The sequence below is a fragment of the Mustela nivalis genome (genome assembly GCF_964662115.1).
Source record: "Mustela nivalis genome assembly, chromosome: 3".
Classification (NCBI taxonomy): Eukaryota; Metazoa; Chordata; class Mammalia; order Carnivora; family Mustelidae; genus Mustela; species Mustela nivalis.
The window spans coordinates 132,323,769-132,339,941 of record NC_139022.1 but is presented as its reverse complement, the minus strand read 5'-3'; the positions used below and the strand labels follow the sequence as shown (position 1 = coordinate 132,339,941).

The 16,173-nt window shown below is 37.3% G+C and overlaps 1 long non-coding RNA gene across 1 annotated transcript in view; it reads left to right on the top strand.

Moving 5' to 3' along the window:
- The window catches only part of LOC309861777, a 128,422-nt gene that overhangs the window by 78,399 nt on the left and 33,850 nt on the right, over positions 1 to 16,173 (top strand). The window contains exon 2 of the long non-coding RNA XR_014310202.1: positions 15,745 to 15,826. This is a non-coding gene — a long non-coding RNA (uncharacterized lncRNA). The remainder of the gene's footprint in view (positions 1 to 15,744; positions 15,827 to 16,173) is intronic.

Sequence of the window (16,173 nt, the reverse complement as noted above, 5' to 3'; positions counted from 1 at the left end):
AAAATCTTTTATACTCAATACAAAGAACCTTCAAAAACAAGCTGTGACTTCCTCGCTCCAGAACTGGTTAACCTGTTGGGATATTTGGTAGATGAATTCTGCACCACGCTCTTTCCTTCACTATGCAGTAGACTGGGAGCAGCAGCTGCTCTCTGTGCTCTTCTTCCAACACAGAAAACCAATCTCCCAGCACCAGGGGAGACCATTAAAAAGGGAAAAAATGCAAATGTCCAACACTGATTAGTTTTGCCAGCTGCTCTTCTTCCTCCAGAATTAATGGATTACCCATTTTAGCTGCAAAGTCCATTGGACAGACTCGGGTTTTGTTTTGGTTTGTTTGAAGAAATGGTATTAAAAAATAAATAATCCTTTCTAAGTCAAACCTGTCAAAAAAGTTAACAAATGGAAGGAGGGTTAAAATAAAAAGAGATAGGTAATAGGCCTTTACTGGACTTTTTCTGAAAATATGTTTTTCCCTGTGAAGAGTCTAGTTATTTTAAACATGGGATTGAAAACTCAGATGCTTTGGAGAGGCCGCAGTATTGATGTAAATGAGTGAAGAAGCATCTGGGTGTGAGGCAATAGGGAATAGTGGTGAGTATGGGACTATTTTTTTTTGTTTGTTTTTCAAGTATGAGGAAACTTTTTTTTTTAAAGATTGATTTATTTATTTGACAAAAAGAAGGTGAGAGAGCACAAACAGGGGAGCAGCAGAGAGAGAAGGAGAAGCAGGCTCCCAGCTGAGTAGGGATGATGACCCTAGCCAAAGGCAGATGCTTAACAAACTAAGCCACCCAGGTGCCCCTATGAGGAGACATTTGAATACAAAAACATTTCACTTTTCTTAGCTCTGCCATAGAGGGGAAAATAAAGTAGGTTTGATGATAAATGACAACTGATACAACCTCAGAGATGTGGAGCAGTCTTGGTTCCCATCATGGTTATACGGTGGACTTGAAGAAGCCACAACTAAATCAAACAGCTTTTATTCAACTCCAGTCGACTACTGTTGGTCAAGAATGTGAGCCCAGCATTGTTAAATATTCAGTTATTCAAGAAACACCCCGCATCTTGATTTTAGTGTGATTTCTCTACATCACATCACAAGTTTGATAATTTTAGTGCTGAAAATTCATTCCATTTTGAAAAATAATGGTGTGGCCCAAACACAGTATGTCTTTATATTACTTTTAGCCAGTGGCTATCAATGGAACCTCTGTTTTGAACGTCAGCTTAACAAGTGCTGTGAGGGGAGTACAACTTTTTTGTAGATGGAGATCAATGGTAGAAACAACATAAGTTATGTTATAAATAATCTCTTACTGATCTTTAAAAGAATTGTGAATTAAATTGGTATTATAAAGTATGAAGTTACTTATTAAAGCATTATTCTAAAAGCAAAAGATGGAAAATAGACCAGATGTCTACTAATAAGGGATGGCTACGTAAGTTATATTACACCCAAACAATACTATGTAACTATTAAAAATAAGGGAACTCTATAGTTCTATCATAGAACACATGCTAAAGTACATCATTAAGTTAAAATAACCAAAGTGCAGAAAATTGTGTAAAGCACGCTACTGTTTTATTTTTTTAAGGTGTAAAATATATATGTTATGCATACTTTATATATAAATTGTGCTCTATTAAATAAAATGTATAATGGTTTGTAAGATATAATCTCTGGAAGAATGTGAAATGAAAAGATAACAGTGGTGACTACCTCTGGGAAGGAGATGGAGTCTGAGGAACTAAGGACGGGGATAAGGGGAGACATACTTTTTCTTTCATGTGTATTTGGTAACATTTGAATTTTTACCACATGCACATATTCCCCATTCAAAATAAATGTAATAAAAACAACACAGCAACCTCAAATTCATAGGCATAGTCTCTTCCAAAAAGGTAGTGGTAAGGTGGAGATGTATTGTCATATCATTAGAAAGGATGGACATTTTTTCAGGAAATGCCATGGTTAGGAGGTGCTTCATCATCTTTCTACCTACCACCTGTTTCTGATGGGCAGTTATGTTGGCTTCAGTGGATGGTCCCGGACTCCAGTATGAAACAGAACATAGTCACAGAAATTATCAATTTTTATTATTAAACTCAACAAGATCCTATCCATAAAGCACCAACTGGATACCATGGCAGTTCAAGTGCATGGAACTTGCTATCAGCTGGGTTTTCCAGCCATACCTTCCTTCCATTCTTTGTTATCTACATCATCTTCTTTGGGATATGCTCATATCCTCAGAAATGTTCCTGGTCTACCTGTTGGCTCCCCACTCCCTTGTCATGGTCCTGAGTTTGGCTCATTTATGAACATGATTAGTGTAGCTGTTGGCTTTACTAAATAATTTAGTGTTTCCTAGCATATACTTGGATTTTCCTGAGTTTGTCTGGGTTCTGTTGCAAATAAGTACTTCTTATAAGGAAAGGAATGAGATAACGAATGGACTTTCTTAATTTTACTTTTTTGATCTTTGTATATAGTTAGATAATATAGATATGAAAATAAATATGAAGAAAGACAGGTTTATACATATATATGAAAGAATATAACAGAAACTGATAATGATGACTGACAATGGTGAAAACCTGATATGTATTCTTTTTAAGCTTAATAAGATGATTATGGAATTGACAAACTGTATTGCTTGATGTTGTAGGTGAGATGAGGAAAGGAAAAGCTATCTAGTTTGAGGTATATAAATTATATATATCTGAGGAAAACAAAAAAAAAAGGAAAATTTCTAATCAGGGGAAATTTAGATAATTTTAATAAGTGATATTGAGACCTTGGCTAACCATCTAAAAAAATATATATATATCCCTACCTCACTCCTTTTATCAAAGTAAGTTTGTGGAGTACAGAGATTAGAATGATCCTTAGGATCTTTGCCTCCTGGTATTTGTGCCTTTGTGTAATCCCTTTGGAAGGATCAGTGAGTTTCTTCTAACCATTGGGATGTGACAAATGTGTATGTGATCACATGTGTGTAATTTACATAATGGTGTAATGCCCCTCTTGCTAGAGTCTCTCTCTCTCTCTCTCTCTCTCTCTCTCTCTTTGGCTTTGATGAAGGAGGATGCCATGAATCCTATAGCAACAGGAAATGAATTTGGACAATAGTCTGAGGGACCTAAGAAGTGGAATTTTCCCTAGTTGAGCTTCTGATGAGAACACAGTTCTGGCCAAAACCTTGCTCAGAGCCTGTAAACCCTAAGCAAATAACCCAGTTAAATAACACCCAGCTCCTGATCCACAGAAACTGTAAGATAATAAATGTGTATTGTTTTAAGCTGCTAAATTTGTGGTAATTCATTATGCAGCAATGGAAAACTAACATGGTTCCATATGGATTAATGGATTAATTGTAAAAAGGAAAGAAAAGAAAACATACAAATAACTAAAAGAAAATGTAGGAGAATGCTTTCGTAATCTTGAAGTACAAAAGATATTTCTGAAGAAGAAATAAATCCCCAAAACCATACACACACAAAAAAGACTGACAAACTTGACCACATAAAGTATTTAAAATTCAACATGGAAAAAAATACTATACTATAACTAAATTTCCTTAATTCTTTAGTGTCTGCAAATAAAGAAACAAAATCACCAACCAAAAGAAAAATGAACCAAGGATATTAACAATAGGTTCAAAGAAAAAGAAACGTAAATGTCTTTAACATTCAACAAAATGCTCAGCATTACTCATAATGAAAGAAATATAAATTTTAAAAAATGAGATTTCATGTTTCACTTAACAGATTCATTAAGATAAAAAGCTTGATAACACCAGAGAAACAGACACACATGTGCTATTGCTTAGAATATAAACTGGTGTAGCTTTTGGCAACAGAAATAAAAATTTGTAGCATACATATGCCAGTCTCTGTGTATAAATTCATTCAATAGTCATGTCCACATATGTGCAGTAACTTTTGAATAGCACACCTAGAAATAACCAAAAACACCCATTGGTAGAAGGCCTAATAAGTAAACTCAGGGGTAGCTTACTATAAAAAATATTGTCTTCTGTCTATAAGTCATGGTAAAAAATAATGTATTTGCTCAAGTTAAAAAAAAATCAGCATTCGCACAGTTTATGCAGATGATTTGTTCTAAATCTTTCAGTAGTGTGTGTGTGTGTACACATTGGAAAAGAAGGGTGTACATATTGACCTCAGCCTAGGAAAGTGTCATATGAAGATGAAGAGCTAGATATGCATGGTCTTACAATCACATACTCTAGGAAGTAGTAACCAAGATGAAGGATTTAGAAAATTATAGTTACAAGAAGAGAGGCCTGGGAGCAGAAGACCAGCAAGATGGGGAGGAGTAATCATATCCTGGAGGTCAGTAAGTTAGGAAATCAGTGTCTCCTGGAAGTTTGTGGTTCTAGCAACCAGAGAATCCTAGATGTACCTAATTCTGGAGCAAAAGCTGTTTGTTTTCTGCGAAATCAACAGACAGCAGATACCATGCTAGGGCACTGGGGCAGGCGTCTGGGGAACTATAAGAAAGAATAAGAATTAGTCTCTATAGTCTAGCAGAAAAAAATTAAACATATTAAATTAAATAAAAATTAAGTAGCAGAATACTATACAATAGTATTTGTGTATTCACTGAATTCAAGAATCTTGTAATAATCTATTCCCTGGAATCTAAATTTGTCATAAAGTTCTAGGTAGTAGTTTACACATAATACTCTCTGATTTGATCTTCTCAACTAAATTTTAAGGGAGTCTTAATACTCCTATATTATAGGTGGGATTCATAGAGGTAAAGCTCTTCTTTTTAAAAACCTTAGAAAGTGGTCTCAGGATCTGGGAGGAACCATGGGGAAGAGTGAGAAACATGGGTGCAGAAGACTAAGGAAAGATTGAATCCAGTTATGGGAGACCAATTTTTAGATACCTCAACCAGTCTACAAGATTATCTTGCCTCAAACATGCTCCTTTTCTGTATCCTCTATCTTCATAAATATTTTTTAGCACTTCCTATGAGTTCAGATCATCATTCTAGGATATGGGGTTATAGTGAACTGGATAGACATGTTTGTTTTCTCTCTTTTGAATGGAGCATTCTAGAAAGGAAGCTAGAGAATGAGGATGTAACAAATAAGAGAGTAACATTCTGGAAGAAGAGATAGAGAATAAGAGTAATATATACAGAAGCAAGATTTGGTAAGTATTATAAAAAAAGAGTGAAGCAAGACAAGAGGACAGAGATTAGTGGTAGGGAGGAGGAGTGGGAAAAGTGTTTTTTTTTTTTTTTTTTTTCATATGGTTAGATGAAGACTTTCTGAGGGGAGTCATTTGAAGACAGAGCTGAATAAATGACAGAGAATCATAGGAAAATCTGAGAGAAAAACTCAAGGGCAAAAGTGGTGGGATGGTCATGAGCTTTCCTTGTTGAGGGAGCAGCAAGGGCTTCAGCATGGCTAGGCTGAGGTGGGCAGGAGAGAATGTACAAGAAAATGAGCTCAGAGTGGTAGGCAGAGCCAGGTCACGTAGAGCATTGTAGGGCATGACGAGGAGCTTGGATTGCATCCATCGGGAAGCCATCAGAAAGTTTTGTGGAGGAAGATTTTTTTTTAATTAACATATAATGTATTATTTGCTTTAGGGGTACAGGTCTGTGAATCATTGGTCTTACACAGTTCACAGCACTCACCATAGCACATACTCTCCCCAATGTCCATAACCCAGCCACTCTATCCCTTCCCCCCAACCCCCAGCAAATCTCATTTTGTTTCCTGAGATTAAGAGTCCATATAGTTTGTCTCCTTCCCTGGTCTCATCTTGTTTCATTTTTTTCCCTCCCTCCTACCCATAACCCACTGCCCTGCCTCTCAAATTCCTCATATCAGAGACATCATATGATAATTGTCTTTCTCTGATTGACTTATTTTCCGTAGCATAATACCCATTAGTTCCATCCATGTTGTTGCAAATGGCAAAAATTTCGTATTTTTGATGGCTGCATAGTATTCTATTGTGTATATATACCACATCTTCTTTTTCCATTTATCTGTTGATGGACATCTAGGTTATTTCTATAGTTCAGCTATTGTGGATACTGCTGCTATAAACATTTGGGTGCACATGCACTTTCGGATCACTACATTTGTATCTTTAGGGTAAATACCCAGTAGTGCAATTTCTAGGTCATAGTGTAACTCTATTTTCAAATTCTTGAAGAAACTCCATACTGTTTTCCAGAGTGGGGCACCAGCATGCATTCCCACCAACAGTGTAGGAGGGTTCCCCTTGCTCTACATCCTTGCCAACATCTTTTATTTCCTGACTTGTTAATTTTAGCCATTCTGACTGGTGTGAGGTATTATCTCACTGTGGTTTTGACTTGTACTGCCCTGATGCCGAGTGATGTGGAGCACTTTTTCATGTGCCTGTTGGCCGTCTGGATGTCTTCTTTGCAGAAATGTCTCCTCATGTCTTCTGCCCATTTCTTGATTGGATTATTTATTCTTTGGGTGCTAAGTTTGCTAAGTTGATAATAGATTTTTGGATACTAGCCTTTTATCTGATGTGTCATTTGCAAGTATCTTTTCCCATTCTGTCAGTTGTCTTTTGGTTTTGTTGACTATTCCTTTGCTGTGCAAAAGCTTTTGATCTTGATGAAGTCCCAGTAGTTCATTTTTGCCCTTACTTCTCTTGCCTTTACCAGTGTTTCTAGGAAGAAGTTGCTGCAGCTGAGTTTGATGAGGTTGCTGTTTGTGTTCTCCTCAAGGATTCTGATGGATTCCAGTTTCACATTGAGGTTTTTCATCCATTTTGAGTCTATTTTTGTGTATGGTGTAAAGAAATGGTCCAGTTTCATCCTTCTGTATGTGGCTGTCCAATTTTCCCAACACCATTTGTTGAAAAGACTGTCTTTTTTTCCATTAGATATTCTTTCCTGCTTTGTCGAAGATTAGTTGACTGTACACTTGAGGGTTCATTTCTGGCCTCTCTATTCTGTTCCATTGATATACGTGTTGTTTTTGTGCCAGTACCATACTGTCTTGATGATGACAGCTTTATAATAGAGCTTGAAGTCTGAAACTGTGTTGCTGCCAACTTCGGTTTTCTTTTTCTAAACTTCTCTGGCTATTTGGGGTCTTTGCTGATTCCATATAAATTTTAGGAATACTTATTCCAATTCTTTGGGGGGGGAAAAAAAGGATGGTATTTTGATAGGGATTGCATTAAATGTGTAGATTGCTTTAGGTAGCATAGACATTTTCACCAAATTTGTTCTTCCAATCCATGAGATGGAACATTTTTCCATTTCTTTTTGTCTTCCTCAATTTCTTTCATGAGTACTTAATAGTTTCCTGAGTACAGATTCTTTGCCTCTTTGATTAGGTTTATTCCTAGGTATCTTATGGTTTTGGGTGGAATTGTAAACGGGATGAACTCCTTAATTTCTCTTTCTTCTGTCTTGCTGTTGGTGTATAGAAATGCAACAGATTTCTGTGCATTGACTTTATATTCTAACACTTTGCTGAATTCCTGCATGAGTTCTAGCAGTTTTGGAGTACAGTCTTTTGGGTTTTCCAAATAAAGTATCATATCATCTGCAAAGAGTGAGTTCGACTTCTTTTTTGCCAGTTTGAATGTCTTTAATTTGTTTTTGTTGTCTGATGGCTGAAGCTAAGACTTCTACTACTATGTTGAGTAGCTTTGGTAATAGTGGACATCACTGCTGTGCTCCTGACCTTAGGGGGAAAGCTCTCAGTTTTTCCCCCATTGGGAATGATATTTGCTGTGGGTTTTTTATAGATGGGTTTTTTTGAGGTATTGAGATTCGTACCCTCTATCCCTACACTTTGAAGAGTTTTGATCAAGAAAAGATGCTGTACTTTGTCAAATGCTTTTTCAGCATCTATTGAGAATATCATATGGTTCTTGTTCTTTGTTTTATTAATTAATTATTAAATCACATTGATTGATTTGCAGATGTTGAACCAGCCTTGCAGTCCAGGAATAAATCCCACTTGGTCGTGGTGAATAATCCTTTTAATGTACTGTCAGAGCTTATTGGCTACTATTTTGGTGAGAATTTTTGCATTCGTGTTCATCAAGGATATTGGTCTGTAATTCTCCTTTTTGATGGGCTCTTTGTCTGGTTTGATCAAGGTAATGCTGGCCTCATAATGAGTTTAGAAGTTTTCCTTCCAATTCTATATTTTGGAACAGTTTCAGGAGAATAAGTATTAATTCTTCTTTAAATGTTTGGTAGAATTCCCCTGGGAAGCCATCTGGGCCTGGGCTCTTGTTTGTTGGGATATTTTTTTTTTAAAGATTTTATTTATTTATTTGACAGACAGAAATCACAAGTAGACGGAGAGGCAGGCAGAGAGAGAGGAGGAAGCAGGCTCCTCGCTGAGCAGAGAGCCCGATGTGGGACTCGATCCCAGGACGCTGGGATCATGACCTGAGCCGAAGGCAGCGGCTTAACCCACTGAGCCACCCAGGTGCCCCTTGTTGGGATATTTTTAATGACTGCTTCAATCTCCTTACTGGTTATGGGCCTGTTCAAGTTTTCTATTTTTTCCTGGTTCAGTTTTGGTAGTTTATACATATCTAGGGCATCCATTTCTTCCAGATTGTCAAATTTGCTGGCGTATAGTTGCTCATAATATGTTCTCATAATTGTTTGCATTTCTTTGGTGTTGGTTGTGATCTCTCCTCTTTCATTCATGATTTTATTAATTTGGGTCCTTTCTCCTTTCTTTTTGATAAGTCTGGCCAGGGGTTTATCAGTCTTATTAATTCTTTCAAAGAACCAGCTCCTAGGTTTCATTGGTCTGTTCTACTTTTCCTTTGGTTTCTATTTCTTTGATTTCTATTCTTATCTTTATTATTTCTCTGCTGCTGCTGAGTTTAGGCTTTATTTGTTTTTTTTTCTCCAGCTCCTTTAGCTATAGGGTTAGGTTGTGCACTTGAGACCTTTGCTGTTTCTTGAGAAAGGCTTGTATTGCTATATACTTACCTCTCAGGACTGCCTTTGCTGCATCCCAAAGAGTTTGAACAGTTGTGTTTTCCTTTTCATTTGTTTCCATGAATTTTTTTAATTCTTTAATTTCCTGGTTGACCCATTCATTCTTTAGTAGGATGCTCTTTAGCCTCCATGTATTTGAGTTCTTTCCAACTTTCCTCTTGTGGTTGAGTTCTAGTTTCAAAGCATTGTGGTCTGAAAATATGCAGGGAGTGATTCCAGTCTTTTGGTACCAGCTGAGACCTGATTTCTTACCCAGGATGTGATCTATTCTGGAGAATGTTCAATGTGCACTAGAGAAAAATGTGCATTCTGTTGCTTTGGGATGGAATGTTCTGAATATATCTGCAGTGTCCATCTGGTCCAGTGTGTCATTTAAAGCCTTTATTTCTTTGTTGATCTTTTGCTTAGATGATCTGTCCATTTCAGTGAGGGGGGGTGTTAAAGTCCCCTACTATTATTGTATTATTGTCAATGTGCTTCTTTGATTTTGTTACTAATTGGTTTATATAATTGGCTGCTCCCACGTTAGGGGCGTAGATATTTAAAACTGTTAGATCTTCTTGTTGGACACACTCTTTAAGTATAATATAGTGTCCTTCCTCATCTCTTATTATTTTATTTGGCTTAAAATTCCAATTTTCTGATATATGGATTGCCACCCCAGCTTTCTTTTGATATCCATTAGCATGGTAAATTGTTTTCCACCCCCTCACTTGGGTGTCTTTGGGTCCAAAATGAATTTCTTGTAGACAGCATATTGATTTTTTTTTTAATCTATTCTGATACCTTGTGTCTTTTGATTGGTGCATTTAGCCCATTTACATTCAGGGTAACTATTGAAAGATATGAATTTAGTGCCATTGTATTGCCTATAAAGTGACTGTTACTGTATATTGTCTCTGTTCCTTTCTGGTCTGTTACTTTTAGGCTCTGCCTTTGCTTAGAGGACCCTTTCAACATTTCCTGTAGGACTGGTTTACTGTTTGTAAATTCTTTTAATTTTTGTTTGTCCTGAAAACTTTTTATCTCTCCTTCTATTTTCAATGGACTAGCTGGTTATTGTATTCTTGGCTACATATTTTTCTTGTTTAGTGCTCTGAATATATCATGCCAGTCCTTTCTGGCCTGCCAGGTCTCTGTGGATAGGTCTGCTGCCAATCCAATATTTCTATCATTGTATGTTACAGACCTCTTGTCCAAGCTATTTTCAGGATTTTCTCTTTGTCACTAAGACTTGTAAGTTTTACTATTAGTTGACTGGGTGCGAACGTTTTTTATTGATTTTGAGGGGGATTCTCTGTTTTTCCTGGATTTTGATGATTGTTCTTTTTGCCATATTAGAGAAATTCTCTATTATAATTTGCTCCAATATGCTTTCTGCCCCTCCCTTTCTTCTTCTTCTGGGATCCCAATTATTCTAATATTGTTTTGTATTATGGTATCAGTTATCTCTTGAATTCTCCCTTCATGTTGTTTGTCTCTTTTCTGCTCTGCTTCTTTATTTTCTGTCATTTGGTCTTCTATATCAGTAATTCTCTATCCTGCCTCATTTATCCTAGCAGTAAGGGCCTCCATTTTTTATTGCACCTCACTGATAGCTTTTTTTATTTCAACTTGGTTGGATTTTAGTTCTTTTATTTCTCCAGAAAGGGATTTTATTTCTCAAGAAGTGGATTCTCTAGTATCTTCCATGCTTTTTTCAAGCCCAGCTAACCCATACATACAAAAAAAAAAAAAAAAGGTAAACACAATGAAGGGATGGAATATGAGGCTAAATATGAAAATTTAAAAAAATTCTAAAAAATGAATTGATAAGAAAGGATTTTATTTCTCCAGAAAGGGATTCTCTAATATCTTCCATGCTTTTTTGAGCCCAGCTAGCACCTTGATAATCATCATTCTGAACTCTAGTTCTGACATATTACTAATGTCCGTATTGATTAGGTGCCTAGCTGTTGGCACTGCCTCTTGTTCTTTTCTTTTTTTAAGTGAATTTTTCCACCTTATCATTTTATCCAGATAAGAATAGATCAGTGAGAGTACAAAATGCTAAAGGGGTAGCAACAGCTCCAGAAAAATATACACTAACCAAATTAAAAAAAAAAAAAAACTGGGGAGAGAAAAAAGGAGGAAAAAGAAAAAATATATATATATAAAATGAAAAAATATATATATACACATATATATGATTTGTCTGATGAATAGAACAGAGTCACACATTTGATTTTGGGTGCATTTTGATCTATTAGAAGAAAGTGTCTCCCAAAATTTTACAGAAAGAAAAACATATACATACAAAAATAAGAGTAAACATAATGAAGGATGGAATATCACTGTAAAGATGAAAATTTAAAAAGATTCTAAAAAAGGAATTGATAAGATATGAACTGGTTGAAAAAAAAAAAGAGGAAAGAATGTGATCAAGTTGGAGACTAGAACAAAGTGATGTGCTAGATTTAGGGTATATTTTGATCTATTAGTAGAAACTGTATCCCGAAGTTTTAAAGAAAAAAACCTATAGTATACAGAAAAAACAACAACAACAACAACAACCTAAGTACAATGAAATCATAAAATCTGACTATAACAATAAAAATTTAGAAAGATTTTTAAAAAGGTATTGATAAGATAAAATAGTTAATAAATGACCAAATTGGAAAGAGGAAAAATTTAAAAAAAATGAATAAGGTAAAATAAAATTTAAAAAGTTTATCTTTGGGGCGCCTGGGTGGCTCAGTGGGTTAAGCCGCTGCCTTCGGCTCAGGTCATGATCTTGGGGTCCTGGGATCGAGTCCCGCATCGGGCTCTCTGCTCAGCGGGGAGCCTGCTTCCTCCTCTCTCTCTCTGCCTGCCTCTCTGCCTACTTGTGATCTCTCTCTGTCAAATATATAAATAAAATCTTTAAAAAAAAAAAAGTTTAACTTTGAAAGACCAAAGGATCATGGGGAAAAAGCCATGAACTATGTGTTGCCTTTACCTAGCTCTGGAGTTCTGTAGTTCTCATTGATTGGTGAACATGGTCTTTGCTGGATATTCTTGCTGATTTACCTGGAGAGGGTCCTGTTGCAGTGAGTCTCAAATGTCTTTGCCTGAGGTGGAATTGCACTACCCTTGCCAGGGACTGGACTAAGTAATCTGTTCAGGTTCATTGTCAGAGCTTTTGTTCCCTGAACACTTTCAGTACTGCTTTGGAGGATGGGAATGACAATGGCGGCCTTCTGATCTCCAGCCTGGAGGAGCTGAGAGCTGGGGCTCCACTCCTCAGTGCACCCTCAGAGAAAGCAGTCAATCCCTCCCTTGGCCCTGGTCTCTGGCTGTGCTCTGTGTTCATCCAGCCTGTGACCAGGCATTTCTATCTCTGGTGCACAATTCCATTTGGAGTCTCCAAACTCAGCAGATTCCTGCAGCACACCCCTGTGCTGCTCCTCCTGGAGGAAAAAGGAGGGGGGTCTCCCTGGTCTGCTGCTTTTGGGGTCCCTGCTTAAAGAGTAGTGGCCTGATTGTGCCTCGGATCATGGTTTAAGGTAACCTGTAGCTGAGAGTCCCCTCCTCGGCTCTATCTCTGCAGCTGGCTTTCCTGCTCTGATACCTGGGAGCTCTGCTGCTCTCAGACACCCGTGATCTTTTTGTGACCCCACGCATCGTGAGACCACACTGTCCCTGTGAGGGCTCCACCCCCTGTTCAGCTTCTGGAGCAACATCCCTCAGTGGAGCAGACTTCTGAAAGTTCTGATTTTATGCTCTGCTGCTCTACTGCTTGCGGGGAGCTGGCCCCTCCCCCCGCAGTCTATCTTCCTGTATATTGCCTCAGATTCACTTCTCTGCATGACCTACATTCCAGAAAGTGATCTCTTTTCTGTTCCTAGAATTGCCGCTGTTCTTCTCTTTGCTATCCTGTTGAGTTTACAGGTGTTGATAATGGTTTAATAACTATGTAGCTGAACTCCTGGGACCCAATGATATTAAGTGTCCTATTCTGCTGCCATCTTGCTCCTCCCTCACCCCTTCTCCAGAGATGGGTTTTGATTCTTGCTAAGGAAAGATAGCTCTGCAGTAGGGAGAACAGACCATATGTAAGAGTGAAAACAGAGAGCTATTAGGAGACTATCTCAGGTGACAGGTGATGGGAGCTATGAGGAGGGTAGAGGCAGGCATTGGGAAGAAAAGTGATCAGGTATTGGAGGTGGAACCCACAGGATTGTTTAATGGATTAAATATACAGGGAAAGATGAATAATGAAAAATATGAGGTTGACTCAGATTTTTGACCTGAGCAACTAAATGGTACCAGTTAAAAAGATGGCAAAAATCAAACCATTCTACTTCTCTGCTTAAGCACTTACTGATTCCACATCACAGGCAGACTTTTTAGCATGGCCTCTAAGCCCCTCCTATAATCTGCATGACCTGCCTTTCCAGGCTTATCTTTAGCTCCCCTGTTTTTCTCTCTGTGTTCTCTAGCAACTGCCTTGTTCTCCTGCACACCATGCTGCTTCTTACATTTGTGCTTTTGCTCATGCTCATGGCTCACTACAGAATTCTTGGTCTCCTTATCGTTCAGGCCTCAGTGTGGGTATCACTTCCTCCAGAAAGCAGTTTCTGACTTCCCAACTAGTATTATGCTGTGTTAACTAGCTGGAATTTAAATAAAAAATTGGGGGGAGAAAAAGGAAGAAACCAGAATGCAGAAGTCTAGACTAGTTAACTGAAACCTCAGGGCCAAACATAGAAACTCTGACTTGGACACTGGCAATCCTGAGGAACTTTGAGTACTTACGAGGTGATTTTGATTAACATAATACTTTCTACTTCCATCAACTTCATTGTAAATGGCATGATTTCATTCTTTGTCATGGCTGAGTAACAGTCCATTGTGTGTGTATGTGTGTGTATTTATCCACAACTTATTTATCCATTCATCAGTTGATGGATGTTTGGACTCTTTCCATAATTTGTGTATTGTTGATAATGCTGCTATAAACATTAGGGTGTGTATGCCCCTTCAAATCATATTTTTGTAACCTTTGGGTAAATGCCTAGTAGTGCAATTGCTGGGTCATAGGGTAGTTCTATTTTTAACTTTCTGAGAAACCTCCAACTGTTTTCCAGAGTGGCTGCACCAGCTTGCATTCCCACCAACAGTGGGAATGGGCTCCCCTTTATCCACATCCTTGCTAACATCTGTTGTTTCCTGTGTTGTTAATTTTAGCCATTCTGACAGGTGTGAGGCGATATCTCATCATGGTTTTGATTTGTATTTCCCTAATGATGAGTAATGTTGAGCATCTTTTCATGTATTTATTGTCCATATGTATGTCTTCTTTGGAAAAATGTCTGTTCATGTCTTCTGCCCATTTCTTAAGTGGGTTATTTACTTTTGGGGGGTGTTGGGTTTGGTAAGTTCTTTACAAATTTTAGATACTAACTCTTCATCAGATATGTCATCTGTAAATATCTTCTCCCATTCTGAAAGTGCTTTTTGGTTTTGTTGATTGTTTCCTTCACTGTGCAGAAGCCTTTTATCTTGACGAAGTCCCAGTAGTTCATTTTTGTGTTTGTTTCCCTTGCCTCTAGAGATGTATCTAGTAAGAAGTTGCTACATCTGAGGTCAGAGAGGTTGCTATTCATCTTCTCTAGAATTTTGATGGATTATTGTCTCACATTTAGGTCTTTAACCTATTTTGAATTTGTATTTGTGTATGGTGTAAGTATATAAACCAATTTCATTCTTCTGCCTGTGTGCTGTTCAATTTTCCCAGCACCGGTTGTTGAAGAGATTGTCTTTTTTCCACTGGATATTCTTTCCTGCTTTCTTGAAGATTAGTTGACGAAATAGTTGTGGGTCCATTTCTGTTTTTTTTTTTTTAATTCTATTCCACTTTTCTATCTGCCTATTTTTGTTCCATTGGTCTATGTGTCTGTTTTTGTGTCTTGACAACTACAGCTTTGCGATATTGCTTGATGTCTAGAACTGTGATGCCTTCAGCTTTGCTTTTCTTTTTCAATATTGCTTTGACTATTCAGGGACTTTGTGGTTCCATACAAATTTTAGGATTGTTTGTTCTAGTTTTGTGAAAAATGCAAGTGGTATTTTGATAGGGACTATATTAAATGTGTAAATTGCTTTGGGTAGAATAGACATTTTAACAATATTTGTTCTTCCAATCCATGAGCATTCTTTAAAACATTTTTTGCCTAGAGGATAATGCCAGTACATTAGCTTCTTCCCACAGTACTCTGTTATATATTAGAATTGTGTATGAACATTTACTTAGATAACATTTTAGGGTCTTTAGTTACTGACAAATACCGTGCACTTATTTATAAAGAAGTTTCACATACAAGATGACCAGGAGGTGTGAGCAGTGGGGAGGGAAACTCCAGCATCCTCTAGAGGACATTCATATACTGTCCTCCAGGACATTCAGCTGCCAGCACAACCTATCCATGTGCTTCCTAAGTTGCTCATATCAAAATTCAACCAGGTCATATATTTCTGCTTGTGTTGCATCATTTTCCCTCTTGAATGTCTGTGGAGTCCACTTTCTACCTAAAACTTTCTTTTTGACAAGATTTGAACTTGGGCATTTGCGCTTAGATACTTCCTTAATGTGCTTTCTTTGGAGGAAGGATTAGCTCATTTATGTTTCAATTTGGGATTTAAAAGAAAATAAATAGTACTTGATAAGTCTTTCCTTCTTTTTTCTTTCTCTTCTTCCAACACAGAATACCTACCATTCATGAAACATGTCTTAAAAGATGGAGGAAAATAAAGGCTGGATGCTGCCCTCAAGGAAACTATGATAAGGTACGGAACCTGACATGCACTCACACAGGTAGCTATGATATAAAAGCAAATGCGGAAAAAAAAAAAACCCAACCCAAAGTGAAAGTGGGGAGAACAAGCAAGATTTAAGGAGAATTCATAGGACGGAGATTGGGCTTCTATTAGGTTGATAAAGGAAGCCTTCATGAAGTACGTAGTTTTTGAGTTGTCCTAATGGATAAATGAGAGGTTGCCAATTTTTTTTTCTCATATGAAATTACTACAGGTCTTTCAGAAACAAAACAAAACAAACAAACAAAACAAACAAACAAACAAAAAAATCAGGGAATTGTAAAGAAAAGAAGAAAGAAAGAAGGGTACCTGTGTGA